The sequence below is a fragment of the Sciurus vulgaris genome (genome assembly GCF_902686455.1).
Source record: "Sciurus vulgaris genome assembly, chromosome: 14".
NCBI classification, from domain to species: Eukaryota; Metazoa; Chordata; class Mammalia; order Rodentia; family Sciuridae; genus Sciurus; species Sciurus vulgaris.
This window is the reverse complement of record NC_136475.1, coordinates 14867401-14891798: the sequence shown is the minus strand read 5'-3', so window position 1 is coordinate 14891798 and position 24398 is coordinate 14867401.

Genomic DNA, 24398 nt, shown 5'->3' with positions numbered 1-24398 from the left:
TTGTCCTTAGCTTTTCCAGAAAGTAAGTCTTGTATTACTGGTTGCTAAATATCTTTGCTGATGGAAGAATCTGAGGCTTCATTCCACTCTGAAGTCTGATGCAAAGTGAAATGAGAATCCAGCCATCTCCTAGCATCACAACCTGCTCTGTAGACACCTGGCTGGTACCAAGCAGGCTGAGTTGCGCAGCATCTCAGAGTTGATCCTGACCTCTGCAGAACCTCTGCAGCAACTGTGGAAGAGATGACAGCCACTGTTACCCTCCATTTCCCTGATGGAGAGAGGACGTCTGGGTTTTCTTCTTGAAATTTTCAGTGATCACACCACTTTGTAATGTCTGTTGCCTACAAGAACAGGAGAGACAATCACGCACACACACAAACACTCGTACAGATGCACAATAAATATAAGGACTATTTCATCCAAGAGAGAAATGTGGCTGCTTCTTAGGCTAAATCTTTCACCAACAGGTGTGTGCATGGATGCATTAGAGGTGGATGGGAGGAACATAGTGTGCAACTGTCCTCTTCTCATTGCAGAACATTTCCATTGGAGATGCTGTAGAATGGCAGAATTTTTTATTGACACATTTGCAAAGTCATTGGATGGGCTAAGATAAGTATGTGGCATAGTCAGAATTTTTCTTATAAGTACTTAGTTGTATTTTTGGTGAAGATACAGAATGAGACATTAGAAATATTTTAGTGCCAACACTGGTCAAATTCAATATCCAGAATAAAGACAATCCTTCTACTATAGTCTACAGCCTCTCTGTAGGAGCATCTATTTTGCTGGCAATACTCTTAACTAGGAAGCTAGAAAATAACTGCAATGGTCACCTCATTCTTGCCGTCTCATGTGGCCAGGGGGTAGGGGTCACAAGCCAAAATGATGTTTATTCAAGATCATCTCTAGGAATGATTAATTAGAAATCTAAAAATACAGATACATTGTTTTATTCTAGGGTAAAATCTAGGGGAAAATGTAAAAAAAATTGTAAAAGATGATTTCCCTCACTCATATTTTTTTTTTAAAGGGAGATTCAATTTGTGCATATAGCTTTCAAAGTTTTCCCTTAGTCTTTAATTCTAGGCAAACAGGTCTTCTGAGTCTGGGTACAAAGAAGAAGTACCCTTGAGACACGTGATAATGGTTTTATGAAATCCACCTCTCGCCCCACTTCTAATATTTAGATGTGCTCTGTTCTTGTATTTCACTTCAGGACAGGTGGGAAAGCAAGCACACAATAGCTGGAGAGTTAAATGTTTTAGGAGCAGAAAAGGCGAGTGGGGAGAGTATATTGATCCATTCTGGAGTCCCAGGGGGACCACTAACTCATTCACTAACTCTGGAAGTTTCAACCAGTTCCAAATGTTTCTGCAAAAAGAGATGCTGGGCACAGAGCATTTAAGGCTGTATAGGACATGCTGTGAAATTGGGACCCCAATTACACGCCGGCCCCAGAGCCAAGTAGCCAGGCAATGGTTAAAGCTTTTAGTGAGGCAGGTCGCGGCCAGGCTGCAAACCTGCCACGATGCGGTCCCGCTGCATAGATATTGGTAGGTTCATAGTAAAGTATCCCCATATGAAGCAACCTGAAAGGCCAATCCATCACCTCCAGCTGATGTGTGCTGGGCAGGACAGGTGGGGGGTGCGAAGGATTCCATCCGCCCGGTACTTTGTGCTTTGCACAGTTTACATCCCTCTCCAGGCTGAATTCATGACCTTTCTGTCAACCACTTCTTTAATGCATAAGGCTAAATACCAGGGGCATGATTCAGATACTCAAGCGCTCCAATACCCACTACTACCAGGGCCACGCAGGGACTCACTGACAGTCAGCACGGGTTGTTATGATTTACTATCTAGCAGACCAGGTGGTAAGTAACCTCACTGAGCATCTGGATTGCTTCCTGCCATCCTTTCCTCTTCCAGGAAAAAGGAAGGTTGGATGTGTCAGATCCCAAGAGCAGCAGGGCAGAAGATCAGCATTTTTTTTTTTTTTTCAAATAAAGGAGTTTTTCTTTTCCATTTTTATAGGAATTGCTTGTTAACCAAATATTAGCCTATTATATAAAAGACACTGTTGCAGAATTTTCTCTGAATCATTATGTAATCAGGAATGTTAAAGGATTTACTGTTAATGAAATATAATATCTAAGTTTTCCCAAACCTGACAGCCTTGAAGAAAATAATGTCTGAAACCAAGACATCGTTCAGTGACAGAATGTGTGTCTAGCATACACAAGGCCCTCGGTTTGATCCCCAGGACCTCTCTGCACCCCACAAAAGAAAAAGAGAAAATCAGATTTAAAAGTACAGGTCTCCATCACAGTAGTCCCTTCTCTCTCCTGCAGGAAGAGGGGCACAGTCTCATTCACGTTAGTCCCGAGATTTGGAGGAGGCTGGGGTGGAGCTGGGCTATCTCACATGTAGGCCTGAATTGTTCTTTAATTTTTCCGAACTCTAGCCTCCCTTGGACATCTACTGCTGGGAAGCCTCTGTAGAAGGTACTTCTCATTGTTGCAGCTGCTGACACTCACTGTGTATTCCCTGGAGGAACCTGCATTAGGAAAATTGCAGGAGTCCAATAGGCTCCTGTCTTTTTGTGCTGGGATCTCAGTAGCAGGGCAAGAAGCAACTTCTCCCCCACAGGAAGGCCTTCTCCCTGGGCACCAAAGCAGAGGTGTTGCTAAGCTCTTGCTTAACAGATTCTCTTGTGAAAACACTTTAGAGTTCTAAGTTTGCCCCTCACTTTGAGAATTGAGACTCCACTCCGAGGGAGTGGTCAGAAGACTAGCACATATCTCATAGAGATGCTGGATGACCATTTTATTGTCTTCCCAAACTTCTTTGTGTCTTTTCCTTTAAATTCTCCCTTAGTGGGAAAAATGCTAAATGCAGTAAAACATCATAAAGACAGAGAATCCCAAAGTATGAACCCTATATGTACTCAATATTCAGTTAAAACTCAAGATAAGAACACAAGTGCATCTATACATTTATATTTATAAATGACATAAAATTTCTACCAGGTACCATATTTCAAAAGGTGTGATCTATTAAAAGAACTATTTCCTGGTCAAGTAAACTTGGAATTTGCTGCATTACAAAGGGCATATCGGGACAGAGGGCACAGAGAATTGTTGCATAAAGAAACTCATTTGACTTTGCTTAAGCCTGCTTGTTAAAATTCGTGTGACAATAAGGCCCTGTCCTTCCTCTTTCTCCTTTTCTTTCCTTTTTTGAAATGTCTAGTTCTTGAGGGACTAGTGTTGCATTGCATCGAATTTTGCAAGCAGTACTTTATGAAGATTCTAGACCAATTTTTTAAACAAAGTCTTCTGGGCATTAGGAAAAAGCCCAGCTGCCTTTGAAGTTGTCACTCTGTTTCTTACTAAATAAGCATCAGACTGGTTTTCACAATAGCAAGTGGGCCTGAGGTAAGGGATGCCAGAGCAGCCAGGGACTGGAGCGAATCTTTCTTGCAGGTGTGGTCCACAGCCAAAGAGAATAGGCCCCTTGCAAAGATGCCCCTACCCGGATTGCAGGGCATGGAGGGCTAACATCACAAGATCCTGCTACTGTCCAGGCAAGAGACGAGTTTTTAGTGAAATCTGATCTTTAAGTGTTGCCAGTTAAACTTGGGTTTTTTAAATAGGGATGAATTTCATACGCAAGGCAGCCTGCCCTCGCCAAAGTAAGTTAGCTACTTAGTTCATGAAATGAACTTTTTAAAGAGACACTTTGGGGTTTAATCCAACCCATAAGTATCAGTTTGCAGTCTCCTACCTGGGTTCATGGTTGGGAATCCAGAAGAATAATAGAAGAAATGAAGCTGTATCCTTACCTACTGCCTGCTTTTGACTGTTGCACGTGGCCTGCTTATGGAAGGAAATGACATAGTGCTTGTCCTCATGTTTTCCCATGCATGGGTTTAGGAATTAGTTCCAGCGAAGAGCAAGACTGTGGAGAAGGTGTTCACAGGTCCTTTGACATCCAATGTTTGTTTTTCAACTGTTAAGGTCAAATAATCAATGCTTTAGGCTGTACTTCCTCTGGGGATATTAAAGATTCATTTTGTTGGGACTATAATTAAAAAGAGCTCAGTGATAAACTTGGCAATTGTGTTATTATTTTGAAAGGCTGAACCCTAATGTATGATCATCCAGGATGAAAAGGGTATTATTTTAGAGATTTCTGTAATTCAAGGGAAGTTTCAATATTGGTTTGAGTCTCCTGGGAATTGTTTGAAACCCTGGTAGAAAAATGTGCTCCCAGCAATGTATGTATGGTGCTGTATGTATGGTGCTGTACGGTGCTGTCTTTGACAATGACTTTATGTCCATTGTCTGTTTCTGCTTTGTCCTCTAAACTCTGTAGCCTGCCCCAGAGGCTTCAGGTAACACACACACACACACACACACACACACACACACAAAATGCATGTGTACAAGCATGAAATATAATGTATTATGCTATTGAATTATATTATTATATATTATTATATTATATTAATATAATGTATTATATCAGCATGTATGTGTAATATATACATATATTAAATGTAGCATATATAATCCATGGAAAATTTTTATTTGACATAGACCTGGATTATATATCAAATCATAGCATCCAAGCTAATGTCAAAATAATATTCTGAACTCTCTCTTTCTCCATGAACATGCAACTTTATCTTCTACCATTTTTACTTCCAGAAAAAAAGTCAATTAAAAAAAGTGTCTTTTATTAATGTTGCTTGTTTTCCATTATAGGCCAATTTCTCTACATTTTATTTGTGATCCTGTTTTCTAAAAGATGTGACCTAAAATGTTAACTCATAGTTTTTGAGATGAAGAGTTGATTTTAACCTCAAAAGAAAAATGTCACCTTTTAAGAAGGATAAATTCACTCTGAAAATATCTGTTATAAAAATTCGCATTTTACAAAGAGATTTTATTGAGGAGGGGCAAGCATACAGTAGATCAATACTTGCAACTATTTTATTGCCACTTTTGAATTTTATTTAATGATTCTAAAATTCACTGGATTTCCTCTACCACTTAGGAAAGGTGGTTTGCGGAAGAGCAGCTTCCCCTCTCTTGTCGTCAGGGAAAGAAAGGGTTTTGTTTTGTTTTTGTTTTTGTTTTTTTCAATCAAGACAACGTCAAAGAGCAACGTGGCAAGGGGAGAGAGGAGCTGGCAGATCTGGGGAAGGGTGGGTAGAGGCAGATTTTTGGCAGAACTGAATGTGTTAATCTACAGTGAAATTAGCGATTTAAAAAAGTATTTCTCAGCTGCACATCTGAAAAAAAAATTTTATGGGTCTAATTTTCCTTTGGAAATTTAAAATGTTACAAACTCGTAAGATATAATTATCCAAGTTTTTCCACCCCACACTCACCATGCCCACAGAAAGGAGTGGGAATTATGTATGGATGTAAATGGGATGACTACTGCAAAGAATTTAGAAACATTTCAATAAACATACTTGCAAATATTTTCGGTATTTTAAAAAAGTAGGACACATATGTTAAACTCAAGTGAAGAGGACCCAAAAGGGAATCTCCGAGTGCACAGTTTGCTTCTATATTTGTGTGAACCATTTGGTTAAGTATTTTACAAAATATCTACACTTTATTTTCCAGTCCTTCTGGAATTTTCAAAATACTGTATATCCTACAATAGACTTTTCAACATATGTGTAAGCTGTAGTGTGAAAATAATTGTGGAAATAATTCTAGATCTATATAATTCTACAACCTACTTGCCTGGAATTGGCTGCATGTGTTTTTCATGTAAGTATGCATAGAAAATGTTGAAGTGTTTCACACAAAACTCGTTTCGATCTAAAAGCATCTCCACGATTGGCAAGGCTTTGCCAACCCTAAGGAAATTAGCAAAGATAACATTTAATAACATCAACCAAGAGAGCTCTTACTTGGTTAGATGTCTTTAAAATGCTTAAAAGTTCAGGTGAAAGAGAGAAGGATTTAGTTTGAGTGTTTATCCTGTAGCAGAATTCATGGTAGGGAACACTGTACAATTGAGTTTTCCAAAAATTAATTATTTAGGGTCCTTTCTAGAAAAGTGAAAAGAGTGCTCTGGAATGACTTTTTTCTCTTCCCTCTGGTTAAGAAAAGTCTCTCTCTCTCAGGTTTTGGGGTCCTTCTGCACCTCCGTTCTCAAATATTGCTGAAAAGAGTTTAAAATAGCCAAGGCTTTTCTTCAACTTTCTCTTCCCTAGGTCTCCTCCTCCTTCTCCATTTAAGAGGGTATAAAAATGAGCAAAGGAAAAAAAAAAAAAAAAAAAAAAAAAAAACTAGCACTCAGCAGAACTATACACATTTGGGCACTAAATAAATACTTTTGATGGTGATGAAGGTTGGCAAGTCTCCATGGAAGAAAGACCTCACACAAAAGATGTTATAATTATTATGTTTAAATGATTATGCTATAATTATTATGTTAAAAATCTCCCATGCTCTCAGAGCTGCTCGGCAGTGGCAGAGGTGTGACATCCCCATTAAGCGTTATCTATTGCTAAGGCACTCGCCACCTTTGCAACAAGCAATGTAAAGACAGCCGGCTGGCCAAGCCAGAGAATCCCAAGTAATGGGAAGGCGTTCCTGGAGGGTTCCACTCTTTTCTTTTCTTTTTCCCATTTCCCCTGGCCACCACCGGATCACATTCTCCACTTCTGCTCCAAGATTTTGTCTTTTTTTTTTGTTAACCACCTTCCACAAAGTATTTCAGCAAGTTCCTTCAACACCAAGTTTAAATGACGTTCTCAAAATGTTACCTGCAACTCTTGGGTGAAGCAACTTCTAATAGGAAAGAAGATAAAAGTTGAAGAAATGATGAGTATTTGTCATTAAATGAGGTTTCCCTGGAGCTATCTTTGAATTCTGGTCCAGTTAAGAAAAAGCTTCCAGATGTTCAGAGAGGCTAAGACTTCCATAACCTACATGTAAATGCCACGTTCTAAAAGCCTTAGTGTCTTTTGCTTTTCTCTTTCTTTCTTCTTTGTTGGACCTCTGTATAATTTCCAATATTAAGATGAACAGAGAGGCTGGGTAACTTCGATAGTATGTATGTCGGGACAATTGATGATTTTTTGCTAGTGGCAGAGTCTTCTACAAAATTATAGCAAAGACTGAGTTCAGCCAGGTTTTCAGTTCCAAATGCAGCAGTAAACACGTGGGAGCACACTGCCCTCTCCTTGCAGACGCTCATCAGGTTGTCTAATATGTGTTCGAAGGAGGACAGTTGGAGTTTACCTAGGGAACATTTCCTTTATCCTTTAGAACAAAAAAAAGAATCACTAAAAACCTCCAATTTTATTAGCATCAAGAAGGTTTTGAAAAGTACACAAGAAGATCAGGAGCAATCTATCTTTCTAACCTCAGCAAGAATAATGTCATGGTGTGAAGTCCTCCCAGTCGGTCCTCATTCACACACACCTCACTGGCCCTTGGAAACGCAAACAGCACATCTCCCTTCCTCTCAGGCCCCTGGAAGGGGCCTGGTAGTGACCACCACTACCAACCCTCCTCCTTAAGAGTAACAGCCCTGTTTTTGAAAATCTTCCCTGAAGGTAGAAGAGAAGGACGAGGGAGCAGGATGGGTTTGAGGGTGGCCCAACAAAGACCCGCAGTGGGGACCTCGAGTGGGCATATTCCATCAGGAGGAAATGGCGCTAGAGCAAAAAGACAAGTTCACACACCAAAGTCGGAGGATTGGGGATTAATTGAAATCCTCAAGTGGTGCGTGGTAAGTGACTGCCTATTTAGAGCCAACAGATAGGTTTGCGTGAGGTTAAGGAAGCGAAAAATCCCTTACGAAGCTAGTGAGATGTTAAATTCTAATTAGAAGTGTTAATTAAAAAAAATTTCCAATTTCATCAGTGAGAGTGCTTCTGTTGTTCCGATTCTCTTTGCTACAGTGAATCCTAAGTATCCCGACTCACTTTGCTCCGAATTACTCACCACATCTCTTGGGTAGAGAGAGGCCGACTCTGGCTGTAGTAGCACGAGGCGGCCTTTGCTGTCCTTGCTGCTGCCTCGGAAAGAGCTTGGCTGACGTTTTCCTGGGAAATCCCTGTGTTCAGAGGTTCACGGGTGGGCCTGGGGATTCACTGTGGCTCGTGGCTCGATACTGGAAAACAGGCCGAGACTCTCAGGAAGAGGAAATAGGTATGTTTCTCTACACCACCCCTTTCCTCTGCTTTTTGCTTTTAACACCTTCAAAAAATAGCTAATCAATGTCCAAACTTCTGATGTTGTGTATAAAATTATAAAATAAGGGATGATATCCTCTAATAGGTTTGCAGATCATTAATCCATAATGCACATCAAAAGCTTTGCATGAGCCTACAAATACTAGTTACCTGAAGTTCTGCTTAATTAATTAGTTTTGAAATGCCAGGGATTGAGCCCAGGGCCTTCACATGCTTGTTCAAGTGCTCTGCCACTTAGCTTCATCCCCAGCCCTCTAGTTAGCTTGAAATTAAATATCAACTTAAATCCAATATTTAACATTTCTGAAGCATATGTTAATATTTTTCTTTCAATAGTGGTAATCAACATGCTCCAACTCGTTTAATTCAAAATTAAATGTTTCAATTGTGCTTTATGTGTATACTTGGGTAATTTCAAATTTTACAATAGTTTACAGAATAAATTGTTACATAGAATATTTTGAAAGTGTCTCAAAAACAAACCTTGAGGACAGGCAGGTCTAAATTTACAGTTTGTTTCTTTTTTTTTTTTTTAATGTTGAATTTTTGCTTAATCACAATAGCAATTAAAAGCATTGCAGTTAATATATTTTTAGAAAATATATGTACAACTCTGTTTCTTTAAACACGTGATTTTTCCAGAATGCATGAGGACATCTCATGTGTATTTAGAATGGCCTTTCTGATGCTGCTATAAGATAAGGATACAGTTAAAAGGGTCGAACTATATTTAAATTCCATAAATAAAAGAGAGAGGACATTTCTAAGGTGCATTTCCTTTAATTCATCTGGATGTACCATACAATCTAGAAAGACATGGAAGAAATTTTATTTTTAAATTATTATGGAATTTGCATAACATTGCCCAATTATGAATATGAATTTGTTACCCGCTGTTCAAGTTCTTCTTTCTCTCCTACAAGCCAGCTACCCACATTTTCTTGACTCGTTATGGATCATGACGTTCTCTTTCTTCCCAGGCTGCCCCTGGTCTGCTCAGGATTCAGCTAGAGCAATCCCTGCTACCCCTCATCAACCCACCTCAACCCAAGGTCAAGGGTAGACTTACCAATTCCCTATTCTGCATCAAAATATACCTCTCCTAGGTTCCACGTCAACAAGAGAAAAGCAAATGGAGAAAAAGAAATAGTGTTGTAAAGGAAATACCCCCAAAGGGCGTTGTTATTGAGGACACAATTCATGCCGCAGAAGCTCAGAACTTGAGCATCAGGAACCTCAGAAGGGGTTCTGAGGATTGGATTGAAAGTACAATTACAAAGCAGAGGGAAACCGATTGAACTTACTCATCCAGGTGGCAAGTCGCCATCTGAGAGAAGGAGTGCATTCCTTGGAGAAACTCAACTGAAGGGTGTCTGGTTGTTGGCCTTTCTGGGTTAAGACACAGGAGAGGAATGGGAGCTGGGTAAGTCACTGTACACTGAATACTCCAATCACTGGTCTTCCCCAACCAACTTGGCCGCCCAGAAACTGGTTACCAATCATCTTCTTCTTCTCTGAGAAAGGAATTAGAGGAATCTCCTGCATGGGGACTGGACATTCAGTCCTAAAGGAAAGTCCCACATATATCATTGGTCCTGTATTCTTCTAAAACACGACCAGTCCAGGCACCATAGTGAAGCCAAAAGACCAGCCTATCAGAGAGACAATGCATTCAATTACCATGTCGTTGCTCTGTTTCTAAGTGTGAACAAGCAACCAAGAATCATTGGGAGAACCTCTGAAGTAGAAAGATTAAAAACAAGAGTGAAACTTAGAGACAAAGCTATAAATTGGGGAAAAAATAGACAATGCCAGGAGACAACTATGTGCTTTAAACAATTATATCATTTTCAGGGACATAAAAGAAAACATTACATCCATGAAATATGCATAGAATGTGACAGACAGGGACCAGGATTGAGCCCATGAGTATAAATACAATAAATCTTGAAAACAAAAGAATAGTTTGGAGATAAATTCAATAAATATTCCAGAAAGCAGAGCAAACAAGAAAAGATTGATAATAAGAGATAAAATGTTGGAAAATAAGAAAAAAGTTCTGAATTTTTTTTTTCCCCTGAGAGACCAGAGAAATCAAAAGGGAAAGATTACAAAGCATTGAATCAAGAATATTTCATAGTGCAAGCCAGGCATAGTGGCACACACCTGTAATCCCAGCTACTCAGGTAGCTGAGGTTAAAGGATTGCAAGTTAGAGGCCAGCCTGGGCAACATAGGGAGACCCCGTTTCAAAATAAAAAATAAATAAATAAGACGTGCTTGGTGTGTAGCTCAGTGGTAGAGTTCTCGCCTAGCATGTGTGAAACCCTGCAAAAAAAAAAGAAAAAAAAAAAAAACTTCACAGTACATATGCTACTGAATTCAAAGTGCCCACCAAGCCCTAAGCACCCAACATCATGAAAGAAAATATTTTTACTAAAGCACACTTATGGCAAAATTTGAGAACCTGTGAGAGAAGCGAAATGTCCCAGAAGTTTGCAAAGCAAAAATAAATGTCACACACAAAGGACAAGGAACCCAAATGGCACTATATTCAATAACAACACCAAAAGCTAGAAAATCAACTAAAGTAGGGACTGGGTAGGTAGCTCAGTAGCAGAGCACCTGCCTAACATGTACATAAGTCCTGGAATCAATTCTCAGGACTCCAAAGTTGAAGTACTTTCAAAATTCTGAGGGAGCATGAATTTCACCCTATAATTTTACCCTCAGTCAATGCTATTTAATAACAAGGGCAGGATAGAGTCCGGTGGAGTCTACACGATCTCAAAATGCATAAACCACAGTGGATTCTCAATTGACCAGCAGTGGAAAGATGTCTTACACCAGAGCAAATTAAAAAAAATAAAATAAAAATATTTAACAGCCACGAGATCCCTTGGAACAAAAGAGAGAGTAAGGGATCTTCCTGAATGTCAGCAAAGGGAATTTCTAATATTTGGTTGCAGGTCAAGATAGCGACCAGACCAACTTGGAGCAAGAGGATAGAAAGCTTGAAGAAAAATTTCTCTGTGCAATTAAAAAAAAAAAAAAAAAAAGTGGGGGGGAGAGGAGATAGTTACATGATTTGTTGAATAAAAATGAGCAGAATATTAAAGAGTCACAGAATTTGTACAAATTCATGATCCGTGCAGTAAAAACATAAGCAAATGAAAAATGTAGGTATTGTTAATTATAGGAGAAGCAAAGCAAACATTTGCAGGAAAAGAAGTGTAATAAGCCTATAGGACTTGTTTCAGCAGCGCAAAACGCTTATGTTAATAATAAGGTCAAAACTGAATTCTTGCTTTCAACAGAAGTTTTATTGCAGTCACTTTGGAGGATATAAAAATGGGGAGTAGATTATGGAAAGCCTTCTGATCATCTGACATACTAGAAAGTCGTAACCCTGCCCGCTTTCAGGTGAAAGAAATACTTAGCATCACCCCAAAGACCATTTCTCTACCTCACTCATACAAATGCAGCATATAGGTGCAGTCATTTCCAATAATGTTCAAGAAAGATAGTTCAACTGAGACTTTTTGGAGTTTTGTGTACACATTATACTGAAGTAAGTAGTACTCCTAACATGTTATGTAGTATTGGAAACAGATTTCCAATCTGGATATGCACAAGTGCTGTATGAAATCCACGTACACAATCAGTCCTCAGAGAGCTCTGTCAATTGCATAGGAAACATCAAGGAGCGATTGAGTACTAGCAGGATGAGAGGTGCACCTAGCAGTACAGAGTCGTAACTGTCTTCCCCAGGGATTCTGACACTTGGAGTCACCTTTGTGTACTTTGGATTTATGCCAAGGCAATAACCATGAGGTCGTTCTAAAACCTTTTCTAAGGAAGTCTGCTGCACTGATGTCTGCAGAAAATGATTCATAGGTCATTTGCACTTTTGATGTGTAGATGGAATAACTTTCTCTTAAAGGCATTTCCTTATATTTATCCTTTTGGAAGTTCATATGGTAGTTTTCTGCCCACTGACACTAGCTTTTGAAATATATCTACAGCTGGCATTTCACTGTCTGGCATTTCAATCCCTGGGAACTCACTCACCAGATCCTTTATAACACTTCAAAATGAGACCAGCACCCACATCAAGCTTTGGGAAAACTCACTACTTAATGGTAATTAAAAAACGAAAAACAAAACACTGTCCAACAGAATCTTCCAGCTAGCTTTCTGTGGTTTATTGTCCTTAAACTAGGTCTCTAAGAAAAGTAAATTAGATTTCTCAAACGTATGGTAAAAATTGATGCAAAATGTTAAATACATTTAAGAGATTCTTTGAATAATTTTTGTTTTGAATTATTCTTTGTTCTTCACACTGCATTGGTTCATTTTGTTATTATTATTTATTACTCAGATTCATGATCCCATTTGAAAGAACTCAAAATAGTGCAAATTAACAAGGAGAAATATTTTAAGGGTGTAAAAGTATCTCTCATAGAAACCAAATGCAGAAAGGATGCCTGGATTTGAGAAAGACTAGAAACAGAATTCTTATATCATCATCTTCATCTTCTGTCTGTGAAGCATTATTTTTTTTGGAGAGATCATTTTCAGTTTTCTTGGTCCATACAGAAAGATTGCTTTACACTTCTTTTTCACTGGCTAAACTCATAGAAAAAATATACATCTCATTTAGTTTGACTGACATTTCTGTTAATGATGCTAAACCTATTTTCTTATTCACTTTTGTTTTTATAGCCACTTTTTTTTAAATGAATTGCTCCGTATCTTACTTAATCTACATTTTTTTTCAGTAGGAATATTCATAATTTCATCTCCCTTAGAAGAGATTTTATATATTTAGAATATTAACCCCATTAAGGTAATATGTATTTCCAATTTGTGTTTGTTTATTCAACTCTGTATTTGGTATTTTTTATAAATAAATTAAAAAAAAATTTTTTTTTTTCTTTTTTCTTCCCCTTGGGAATTGAACTCAGGGGCACTTAACCACTGACTCACATCCCCAGGCCTTCTTATTTTCTATTTTTATACAGGATCTCATTAAGTTGCTAAGAGTCCCACTAAGTTGTGAGGCTAGCCTCAAATTTGAGATCCTCCTGCCTCAGCCTCCTGAGCTGCTAGGATTACAAACATGCCCACGATATCAGATACAATTTTTATAGTTTCTATAATTTTTTTTTTTTTCCAATTGCCAACATTTGTATCATGTACAGGAAATTGCTCAATGATTATATATTCTTCAATGATTATATATTCTATATTACTGCCATATTCCAGTAATGAATTTTTAAAATATTTATCTCAACAACTTTTTTTTTGGGTGCCGGGAATCGAACCCAGGGCCTTGTGCTTACAAGGCAAGCACTCTACCGACTGAGCTATCTCCCCAGCCCAAATATTTAAATCATATATAATGTACACATATACATATATATGGAATTTACTTTTTAAGCTATATCAGATATATATGTCACTTTACATTGATGTTGATATTTGTTTCAAACAGCTTTGTTCAAACTATTCAGAAGGCAACTCTAATATATTCAAATAAACACACAAACGACACATGAATACACGCACAGTTTATTTCCAGCGCCACACAAAGTAACTACCCTAAAACTTATGAGCTTAAATAAGTCACTATTCATGGTTTCGCGCATCACAGATTCAGAAAGACTCCCTGGCAGGCGTGTCCCTGCCCACGGGGCCTGAGCTAGGTGGTGGGTGCTGAGGGAGCGGATCCCCAGGGGTCCTCTTCCTCCCTTGCCTGGGCCTTCGGTTCTTGCTCTCTTCCTGTCACACAACGTGCCACCTCTCCTCTAGAGTGTCTCTGTGTGGCTTGAGTTCTCACATGTGACCAGTCCCAGGATCCTTTCAGTGACAGAAGAGGCAGGAAATGGAGACTGGCCACACCCCCAGACAAGGTTTCAACCTCGTTGAGCCCAGTGACCTCCACCATATTTCACAGTTCAAGTAATCACAGAACCCACCTGTCCTCCTCACACCTGGACTCAAGGTGATGGAGAAGACTTTTCTTCCTGTAAAAGAGGAAATTTCCTATTATCAGGAAGCATAGTCAATGGGATATTTTTGTGGCAGCCACAGAAATACCTTTGAGCAAAAGGAAATTCCAATATTTGGTACACACAAAGATAGACTTGTGCACACACACACACACACACACACACACACAACTTTCACTCTTCAGGAAAATAGTAGGTCATTTCTTTTGTTTAATTTTAAGTATTTTGTTAAAAGAATAATTATTGGAATATATCATGTAAGGCCTTATGCTAACTCACTGGTCAAAGAGTAGTAAACCCCAAAGGGCAATCTTCGCTGAGCTTATGGATTTTTCTAGTAAAACTTTTATTTCTCCACTTCTGTGAATAATTCTTATTTTAGCATAATTTTACATCTAAAAGACAAAAATGTTCTTCTAAAAGTAAATATCATCTTCATTTTTGCTGTTGTGAATTGTCTCTATAGTCAGCATTCAACTCTAAGACACAACTTGTTAGTAGCACGAGAGGCAGTTTTGCAAGCGATCATGGTATCCCTGAGTTCTAGCAGAAAAGAGAAGGCATACTTGAAGGCTTTGGTGAACAGAGTTGGCTGAAATGACTTTCTGAAGGTGGAAGCAGAATAAAGGGTAAAACCACAGAACAGCAAAAGACCCAGGGCCCAGGAGCACAGGAAACCACAGCCGCCACTAAGTCAGAAGTGCTGAGAAGGGAAATAGACCCTGACCTCCCTCCCTTCTGAGCCTCAGCTCACACCAGCCTCTCCTGAGGACAAGTTTGCCTGGGTGGTATAGAACTGACCAGAAAATGACTGTCAAATAGATCTGTGGACAGTACCAAATGAGCAAACCCCAGACCCATACCATAGATAACTCACATTATTTCCCAACATATTGAATCTGTCAATTTTTCTCAGAGTCCCTCTCAATTTTTGAGCAGAGTCCCTCAAGCTCCATGTGTATGTGATTCTCTTTTTCTTCTGATTTCACTAAGTATTCAACCATCATCCCTGCGATCAGGCACAGTGCAGGGGAAGACCTCATGCAGCCGATGTATGGCCTCGCATCTGCAGAATTCACCCCCTCTTCTGATCTCAGGTGGCTTGAGTGGGAAACAAAGTTAGTGATCATTCCAGGTCCAACATTCCTTTATTCTTCTTGGCGATGGCCTGTGAAAGGGTCCAGTTAATTGATTTTTGGATAGCCTCAGCTGACATTTGGAAGACCTGTTCTTTACATACCTTCCAGACACCTGTTCTAAGCCATCTTCTTGTGAGTCATTGCGCTGTATGAATACATTTGTTTACTCAATAAACAAGAGGAGAGTGAGTTTGATCAGATGTCCTTTTCAGATAAGCATATACGAACGTCACTCTTTCATGCACACACATACACATATACCATATTTAACTATTATTCTAATATCTGCCTTTATGTTAACTAAACATTTAGTTTTTAAGGACTGAAATTATAACCACTTCCCGGGAATAACACTCAATCTCAAAAGGCACCCTGGGACTCATAAAACTCCTAAATATGGTGAGTAGTGATGTTTTAGTGCATGAATAGCTATCATGGGGATTCCAGACTATGCACATGAAAGCTGCGATTTTCCTCTTTTTTTGCATTGATCAAGATTTTTGTCAACAGAGCAATGTTTTCATTCCTGTAATTATCCGTTACCTGGACCTGCTTTCCTGTCTGGTTTTACAGGATGCGTTCTCCATCAGAAGCTGCCCACGTTTTTGCTGTTCCGAGTAGTGTGATATTCTCATAAGCAGAGAAAGCACCTTCAATTCCTTGCATTTTAATTTTAATTTTTGGATGCTAGCAGAAACAACACATCATTTCCTATTCTATCTCCCTGGAATTAGAAAAAAATTATTTGTGTATCAATTCATTTATTAATTCGTGCATCCGCTACACCTCCAGTAAAAAAGGCCAAGAGTAAAACCCACCAAAGTCATGGTAATCAGCATCTTTTACACAAAGTTGGCACACGGGTGTTGAAGGAGTGCTTCAACTTTCCCTATTTTTTTTTTCTTTTTTAAATTCTGATTATGATAAGGTTCACTAGATTTAGATTTAACCTTGCTTTAGATTCTGGCTATGAATAAAATGGAACAGGATGAGACCCCGAAACAATGAGAGTTCATCTTGTAAGTGATAAAGAGCATCATGATGTTTCAATTGCTTCTCTCCCACTGTTAGGGAAATAGAATTGGGATCTACCTCTGATTGGTGTAACTGAAAACAAGGAATTATTTAGCATACAGAACCTTAATGGTGCAGTTCAAGATTTATTATATAAAATAATCTTAAAAGAGTATCTTTTAAAATGGTTTGCTTTAATAGGTGGAAAAAAAACCTAACCTTTCAAAGTATTTTGTTTGCAAATACACAGTTTTTCTGTCTCGGTCATAAATGACTGTTGAAATTTCCTTTTAAAATGTTCAACTTAAAATCTTACCCAGTAGAATTTCTTCTCCAGCTGTGATATTAGGTAAGCAAAACCAGGAAACGTTCTCTAAGGCAACTGCCTTGGCTAAGGCTTTTATAACAAAATATCTGAACCTGAGTGATTTGTAAGCAACAGAAATGTTTTTCTCGTAGATCTGAAGCTGAAATGCAAGATCAAGGCCTCAAGTGGACAGGCGTCAAGGGCCTGTTTCCTGCTCAAACAAGGCATTTTTCTTTCTCGACGCACCTTCACGTGGCAGAAGATGAGGCACCTTTTGTGGGAGGGTGACGTGTCTACTATAAGAGGCCCCAGCCCTTTAATTCTTCACCACATGGTAACTCATTTTCAACACATGAATTGGGGGGAGGGGCACAAACATTCAGACCTTTGCAGCAACATTATCACATTTGCCTAATTTTCAAGAGGCTCCATTGATTTTTAACATTAGATTGTCCTGTAATTCCAGCTATTCTGGAGGCTGAGGCTAGAGGAATGTGGGTTTAAGACCAACCTGGGCAATTTAGTGAGATCCCATCTCAAAATAAAATTTTTTTAAAAAATGCACTTAAGACATCTGAGATGCCAAACAGCAACACAGCCAGCGATTGAAATGGTATGTTTAACTGGGACCCAGGTCACTGCCAAGGCCAGTGTCCCTAGAGAGTACCGTACCGCACATCACGAACTCACTAAAAGATCCACCTTCAAAGTTCAGAGCATGGTTTCAAAGAGATACGTGTCCTCTTCACACCAGCATGAGGTCAGAAAAACAATTATTTGGATCTTATATTGGTGGTTGCCTGTAGTTATTTTTGAAATGTGGGTCATTTTTCTACGTTGGATTTTTATTATTTTTTTTTATTTTTACAGACTGCATTTTGATTTATTGTACACAAATGGGGTACATCTTTTTGTTTCTATGGTTGTGCATGGTGTAGATTCAGACCATTTGTGTAATTATACATGTACATAGGGTCATGATGTCTGTCATGAAATGCCAAGCCTTAGCCTAAAGGGATTTAACTTTACAGTCTGTTTAGTTATGAAAGCAAACCTAGAAGGTGGGACTGATGATTACCCTGTGTTATAGATGCCAACATTGAGACTCAGGTCTCAAGTGAAGTGACTTGTCCACGGTTAAAACTTCTAACGCTGAGAATTCAGACCTCCTCTGAATCTAGCCTGGCAGACAGTAGTGACGTGCTGGGGGAGGGGGTGTCCTGGCTGCTTGGACTTGTCACTAAGGCTGTATAATTATAGTCACGTCTCACTTAATGATGGGTACACATCTTGAGAATGTGCCATTATGCCACTTTATCTCTGTGTAACGATCACAGGGTACACTACGGGGTCATGATGTACAAACCTATATGATTTTAAATCAAGCTAAAGAAACAGGAATGCAAAAAAAGAGTGAAACCGGTTGTGGGGGTTTGCTGCTGCCAGTGTAACAAGACATGCTATTTTATGATAAATGCTTTTTTAATAAGTGCAAGGGCTACACTATAAAATAATGGCAAAAAGTATTTATAGTCAATACGTGAAGTCACAGGAGCTTCCGTCATCATTACTAAGCGTTAGGTACTGTACATAATTGGACGAGGTGCACCTTTCATACCTCTGAGAGTGCAGCATTAGCTCGGGTGAGCAATGCCTTGAACTCTGAAGATAAAATGGTAGGACACCTAGGCAATGGGAATATTGAGCTGCACTGCAAGTTGATGGGACCCCCATTATCTGTGTGATCCATCAGTGACCAAAAGAATCCTCATGGGGTGTGTGGGGACCATATCGTTCTTTCCAACAATTTATACCATTGACTTTTGTCTTTTCTTCTACCAAATAGATATATTTCTTCTAGAAAATTAAATTTGTTTTTCTTTTCCGACATTATTTTTGTTTTACTCTATGGTATGATTTTAAGGCATACTTTTTATTTGTTAAGTCAACATAAGTTTGGAGCATGGACAGACAATCTGCCAATCCCAGGTCTTCCACCTCTTGTGGCTAATGGGCCCTAATTCTTTCTGGGGTCACCCTTTCTTGTTGCCAACACAAGTCCATCCCTCCTGTTGTTCTTTAAGTCACTTTCCTCTGAATTCTAAGCCTACCTCTGCAGCATCCCTGGAACTTTTACTTCACTGTTTCCTTGAGCCATTTTTTCCTGTCCAACCACTAGAAGAAAACATGGTATTGTAGGGTTACTTTCAGGAATAAACACCAGGAAAGTATGTAGATTCTGAAGTTGAGAAGGGCTTTGATTTCTGCATCCCCAAAACAGAAAAGTATGCTGAAGTCTACTTTTGCCAAGAGTGGGTGTTCAGTATGGGTTTAATGAATTTTGGAATTAAAACATCGACTCTTCCAAGGGAAGCCATATTTAATTATATGAAATTAAAATTAATGTAATATTCAGTTATAGAGCTGATAGGAAGAGGAAGAGAATACAGATGGCTCTATTTTTGAATAAATATAAGGCAACCTCTTATGTTAATCCAGATTCCTCAGAAGTGTGAGGAGTGGGATGCAGATACATGGAGCAGAAGGCTGATGGGATTGCAGAATCCTGAACTCAGGCATCGAGAATAGGCCCACGCTCGGATGCACAAGCCAGACCTGGAGAATGGCCAAACTCTGGCTCACCAGACTGAGCTGTTGTTTAGACTGCACTAAAAACCTCAAAGAGCAGCATATACAGTGTCACAAGTGGGAAGAGGTAATGAATCTTTGCGAGGAGTTTGTGAGTTATATGGCACTCCCAAGCCACCTTTTCGAAGCAGCCCAGCCACTGCAGACAAAGTTATCAGGGCTCATAAACTCATACAGGGTTCTGGAAGACGAACAGTCCCCAAACAAAGGGCTGGCCAGCAGCCATGAATTTGAAAGACAAAGCTACCACAGAGCAGGCCTTTTCTTTCAAAGGACTGAGGTTGGGAAGACAAGAGGGAGCCAGGATAGCTTTGTCCGTTTCACATTTCTGTAGCAAAATACCAGAGCTTGGATGATTTATAAAGAAATGTATTCCTCACAGTCCTGGAGCTAGGGAGTCCTGTCTCGAGGTGCTGCTCCTTTCAGGGCCCTCTTGCTCTGCCATAGCACAACAGCGGGCCTTACATTTAAAGACAGTGGAAGCATGCCAGCTCGGGTCTCTCACGCAGCGACCGATGTCACCGCGAAGGGTCTGCCATCATGACCTCCTCTAATTCTCATTATCTCCCAAAGGCCATGTCACTTGAAACTGAGTATTAACTTTCTAACATATTCAAACCACAGCATTGGGTATTCAAAGAACGGGGACTTACATGGTAAATCACTAACCGGCCAGGATTTGGGCTGTCAGAAGGAGGAAGACAAGCCACCCGGGACGGATCACCAGGATGAGCTATGGCTATGATATAGGCAGCTTTTGTGCTGCTGTGACTACAACACCTGACTGGCACAACTGTAGAGGAGGCAAGGTTTATTTAGGGTTCATGGTTTCAGAAGTCTCTATCCATACAGAGTAGGCTCCTGTCCTTGGGGCTCGAGGTGAGGCAGGACATCAAGGCAGAAGAGTGTGGCGGAGGGAAGCAGCTCACTTCATGGCGATCAGGGAACAGGAAGAGACTCCACTTGCCAGATGCAAATATATACCAAAGACTGGCCCAATGCCCGCCTCCTCCAGCCACACCCTACCCGCCTTCAGTTTCCACCCAGTTAATCCCTATTAGGTGATTAATTCACTGATTGGGTTAAGACTATCACAACCCAATCATTTCTCCTCTGAACCTTCTTGCACTGTGTCCCACGTGAGCTCTTGGGGACAGTCACATCCAAACCATAACACGCTTTAAGAATCCCCACATATCCAACAGAGATGGGAAGTTTTGTGACAGGGGCCTCAGTAAAGTCACTCCGGTGACCTGGCCAGGAGAGTCCAGTCAGCAAGGGCAAAAGTCTGGGCTCCCCTTGGGAAGTTCACTTGACTTCTCTGTAAAATGGAACAAAAGAAAGAGTTCTGAAGCCTGTTATGAAAAGTAAAGAGTCCCTGTTGTCACACTGGAATATGAATATGTAAGTGAATATGTGCCATTATTATTACAGTTGGGGGAAGCTTGGTACAAGCAGAGTTTCAGTGTTGGGATCAGAATCAACTGATGAGGTAAGAAGGCAGCCATCTTTGGAGGAATAACAGAGGGAAGGATGAGAAAGATATTTACATGATAAAAGCCATCCAAGAAGTTGGACAAAGCAAGGGCCCTCCACGATTCTTAAGACCAATTCGTAGAGGTCTCTGTCTTTTAGGAATAGAGATGCAAAATAGGACTATCTGAGCCAGGCACTGTGGCACATGCCTATAATCCCAGGAACTGGGGAGGCTGAGGCAAGAGGACTGCAAATGTGAGACCAGCCTCAGCAATGTAGTGAGACCATAAGAAACTTAGCAAGACTCTTGTCTCAAAATTTAAAAAAAATAATAATGATAAAATGATTAGGGATGTAATTCAGTGGTAAAGTCCCCCTGGGTTCAATCCACAGTGTTAGGGAAAAGGAAAGTAAGGAAGGAAGGCAGGAAGGCAGGAAGGCAGGAAGGAAGGAAGGAAGGAAGGAAGGAAGGAAGGAAGGAAGGAAGGAAGGAAGGAAGGAAGGAAGGAAGGAAGGAAGGCAGGCAGGCTAGCTTTCTGGTTTTCTAGCACTAAAGTTTTTCAACCTGGTATAGATTGAATCTGAAGTGTCTCCCAAGTCCCATGTGTCTCTTGGTCCCTTGCCCTTGGAGCTGTTAGAAAGGGAAGGAACATTTTTGATGTAGGGCACAGTGGGAAGAAGTCAGGTAATTGGGACTGTACCCTTGGCAGGGCTTGTGGGACCCCACCCCTTACACGCTCTCTTTCATACCCAGCCATAAAGTGAGCAGGCTTCCACTCCATGTGCGCTGACCATTGATGTTCAATGACATCACATGTCCTAAGCAATGAAGGTGTTCAGTCATGGCCCGAAACCTCTAAAACTCTGAGCCAAGATAAATATTTCCCCCTCATAAACTGATTATCTCAGGTATTTTGTCACAGTGCCAGAAAAATCTGACACATACATTCTCCTAATACTTAACAAAACTTGATAGTTACACAAAGGCATTCCAGGTGTGTATGTATGTCTGTATGTCTGTGCGCATTTCTCTGTGTGTGTATTTAAATTATAAAAAAAATGTGATTGCACATTTTGGTTGATTGCATAAAATGGAAATAGTACACAGTGGTGAATGAGACAGGAAACAAACAAACAAAAAAACTCTAATTTACCCCGGTTAGTAGTATAGAGATAGCAGAGGTATTGAAATCTTATACCCTCAGGGAACATGTAGAAAAATGTGGAAAAGTTATTATACATCAACACGAGCCAGATCTGAAAAGGATAAGCAAAGTTAATCTAGCTAATATCTATACTATAATTAATTCCACAAATATTTACTAAGAGCATCATCTATGACAGACATTTTGTTGATCTTGGTAATAAAAGTATGTGTAAATGGAATTTGTTTTCAATATTTTATCATGCATAAGGGAGACGGGCAAACAAATATTGATAATACAGTATAATGTGACTAGATGAAACAGATGATTTTAATCTGCCTAATAATGGCAAACTGACCACTAGCCCATGCTTGACTTTTAGCGTGAAGCATAGACCTGAGTCTCTCAGGTGAGTAGGAGATCAAGAGGTTTTCCATACAGGGGTGTAGCCATGATTGATAAATTGTGATTCTAGAAAAGACAAAGGATGAAAGAAGGTGGGAAGATGGGAGGTATTTTATTGTAAAGACAGCAGGAAATGCCTCGGTTTGTAAAGGCTCTCTTTTAACATCATAAGGAAATCAATCAAATTTCTTGGGTGATAGCCACAGAAAGGTGCTGGATTGGCTGTTTGACTTCATTAAATAAACTGCTATTTTGGGAAACAGAGCTTTCATTGATTACCAAACTGCAAGATATGATGTTGAAAAAAAAAAAAAAAAAGTTTCCCTGAGTCTGGAGTCTTATTCTACATAGATTCTTAGCTCCATTCCAAACCTCCGAAAGATAGACTCTGGGAATTGAGCCTGAGATTCTGTACTTGGGGCAAGCATGACAATTGTCTTTTCATGCATTCTTAAGTTGGAAGATCACTAATTGAGCGGGTTGGAAGACGAATCAACAGGAATTGCAACGCTGAGGCATGAGTAATACGGAACATGGTCCTATCTGTCTATGTGAGGCATCGGCATAAGGTTACAATCACACAAGTCTGGAGGTTAGGAAGCATAGCATGTGGCAGAAATTGTCCATTAGGAAGACTCGACCCAGGACAGTCATTGGTTTTCTCAGCATTCCAGATGTTTCATTCATTAATTAATAGTCCGCACTCTATGTTTCTAGAATGGAAAAGAAAGGCTATTTCATATCATTTGAAAAAATTCTGAAGATCCTGTTGGATATTGATGTATTTATGATTGTAAAATCTCATTTCAAATCACATAAAAATACAATTCAGAAGGGATTTCTCCTAAGACTTCTAGAATCTTGAAGAACAATTTCAGGTATTATTAAAAATAATATTTATGTGTAGGAATGGAGACAATTTAGTAAACTCTTATATCTTACAGGAGTTAAATATTTAAGGTGATTTTTTTAGAAATTAACATGAGTTTTATTTTGTTATTCTCATATAATAGAAGGCACAGTATTTTTCTCAAGTAAGGTATGATTAGTGCTTTAACATGCTGCAATAACCAAGATCATAAGCAGCAATAAAGAATTATTTCTTAAAAATTCAATATTTAAAGAATGATTGGATTTCTCTGATAATTTTGCATTCTTGGTAGGAAATTATCCTCCAGAAAAACTAAAGATATTTTAGCAGTCGCTATTTTTAAAACTGGGATTGGGCAAGCCATCAGAGAACCTGGATTGATCCGGATAAGCTGGCCATGGATAAGTTGCTTCTCTGAGGACTCCCACTGGCCCTGGGGACTGCTGGGGTCAGGGGACAACGTCTGAGGCCCTGCACCCTGAGAGGTCAGAGAGCACACAGCCCTCTTGGCATGAAGTTGAAGGCAAAAGGATGCTGTGTTTCATAAATAAACTGCAGGGGATTGGAAACAGATCAGGCACCAGTGGTAACTTCACACAAGGTAAACAGAATGTCTCATGTGGGAAAAGAACAGATTTTTAAAAAGTGAAGATGAGACAATTAGCTAGACATATTGAAAATAAAACCAGATCCTGATCTCGTAGTAGACACAGAAATAAAGCTCAGCTAAAAAGGTCATTCATAAATTCTAGAAGAACCAGTTGATGAGAGGATACATACTCATGGTTAGAAGGAGTAAGTTTCTGAGCTCTATTGTGACTATGATTAATGACAATGTATTCTTTCCTTGGAAAGTACAATGAGGGCATAAGTGTTCTCGCCACAAAAGTAATGAGTGTGTCAGGTAATGCATTTGCTAATTGACTAGATCTAACCTTTGAGATGTATATATATATTTTGAAACAATGCACATGATAACTCTATACAATTCCATCTGCCAACTACACATCAATAAATAGTCACAAAGGGAAGAATTTTTTTTTTGCAATAAGACACATAAAAGAAAAATCAGTGTAAGAAAAATAATGAATAATTCAACCACATTAAAACATAAAATAGTCACTAACATTAAAATATGCT